Consider the following 2,141-nt stretch of genomic DNA (forward strand, 5'->3'; position numbering starts at 1 on the left):
TAAATAAATAAACATAAGTCGCACACAATATCACTTTGAAATGGCGTGCTATAGATATGACCGATACTGTAAGTACGTATTAATCTACATTTGGTATATGCACAAGTGTTTGTAAGACTTTCGTGCCAGAATACTACTGACCTTCATCTGTCTTACAAAAGACCTGAAACTATCTTAGCCAGAAGTGCCGTGTTAATGTCGCTACGGCCTACCCACACAATATGTTTACGAAATATTCCAGCCATTTCATTAGTGATCAGTCGCGGTTTTTTAATATGTAAGCGACGTTTTCTAATGATTATATACTCGTAAGCGCAAACGTAGATTTTATTGCTAGAAATTTAACCTTTGAAATAGGCATCAGGTAGGCCTGAGTGGAACTACAGTAATCGGATTGGCGAAAACAGACCAATCTGAATAAACATCTTATCCGACCTTTCCATTGAGTTTAAACCCAACCGTTTATATGTATGTAGATCCGTCAATTTAGCAACATAATTCTGTATTCATTGGTCTTGCGGATTTCTACACATCACATTTGGCAGTCGGGTCAGGAGTTTTATGTTTATGTTGCGGGTTGAGCTGGGAGGCCGGTTCTTTAGTTAGCCAGATCAGCGATTTCAATGGTAATTGCATTCTTATTACGGTGGGTATGGATCAGCTTTGTGTTGGCTTTGGCCGTATGATCGTTTTCCACGAAACATTTTTAGCTTCATGGCCAGTCAAATATGCAGAAATTCGTCAGTGTGGCTGTCATACTAATGGCTCATGCGGCTTGTAAAAAGTTTCATGGGCTAAGGTTTTTCCGTATTGTCTACCTATTGAGTAAGCAATTCAAATTGAGTCCCTGACTCGAGGGAATTCGAAAGGTACAATTGGCAAATATTTATATGCAGATGATGTTTGAAATATAAATTTTTATAATTAAGAATTTAATAACTTAATTCAGCTATCCGACCAGAATCTTACTTTGCCTACCAACCTACCAAATGAAAAAGAAGCGAACAAATTTTGTCGGAAAAGACCAATAGTGGCAACACTGCTCTCAATGTTAAATGTATGTACAAGAGAATGCTCTTTGCGCCATATTTGTTGTTGGATAATACGGCAGATAACGTTTGATGCACTCGTCTGGAATGAATCTCAATTCGAAAGTTACATCTGAAGGGATTTCGGCTATCTCAACGCTACCAATTTGAAGAAACGAGATTTTTTTTTTGTAAGTTGAATGAAAATCTCCACCAATCAAAAGGAATATAATTAAGAAGCAGTAAGTACAAATAAATATATACATATGTACATATACGTATGATAAGAGCATCCCGAATGACCGGATATTAAGTATCATTAAGAAACACCCCTTCTTTCCTATCTCTTGTTTTTTTTGTTTTTTTTGAATTTACTTTCGCCTAAATCCTCTGAAATCTTTACTAAATTCTTATTATGAAAATCAAAACGAAAAGGTATGTCGAAAAGCATACTAGAAATGCATAATAATGTACAATCAAATTTTATTCCATCATGACATGCAATACCTGTCTTCATCAGATTCCAATTTTTGTAATTGTAATTTGAAAAAAAAAAGAAATAAAATCATAAACCAAACCTGCCGTTTCCTGCACGTCAATCAGAGCAAATCAATACGAAACAAATCCTTTTCATGCGGCGGTAGACCTCAATAATTGGGTATTTCAATGCTACATACATACATACATACTTTTTTATGAACATAGTTTGATCAAGGGTAACGTAACTTAGATATGTACATACATATGTACATACACAAATATGCGATCGGACAAGCAACGGGGCAACAACCCTCTAATTTTCTACCAAGCTACGCATTTCACTTTCTTTAGCTCGAATGGTGGCTTTGGTGTGATTTTTTGTTTCTTTAATCTTTCTTTATTTTATTTTTTTTTGTGTTCCTTTATTTTTTTTCTTTCTAATTAAAAATAATAACGTTTTTTTGAATGTGTTACATTCAGATACTCGTAGCGAATGTGTTGTCTTGGTCAGCATCAGTGCTTGAGAGGAGCTGCATATACAAATGTACGTATGTAGATATCCCTGCAGAAAAACTTTACCAATTGATAAAAACTAACCAACTTGTAGTTAGCTATTTTTGCGGGATAACTTGT

This window comes from Rhagoletis pomonella, unplaced genomic scaffold (genome assembly GCF_013731165.1).
Source record: "Rhagoletis pomonella isolate Grant_MI unplaced genomic scaffold, Rhpom_1.0 Rhpom_scaffold_00001, whole genome shotgun sequence".
Taxonomy (NCBI): Eukaryota; Metazoa; Arthropoda; class Insecta; order Diptera; family Tephritidae; genus Rhagoletis; species Rhagoletis pomonella.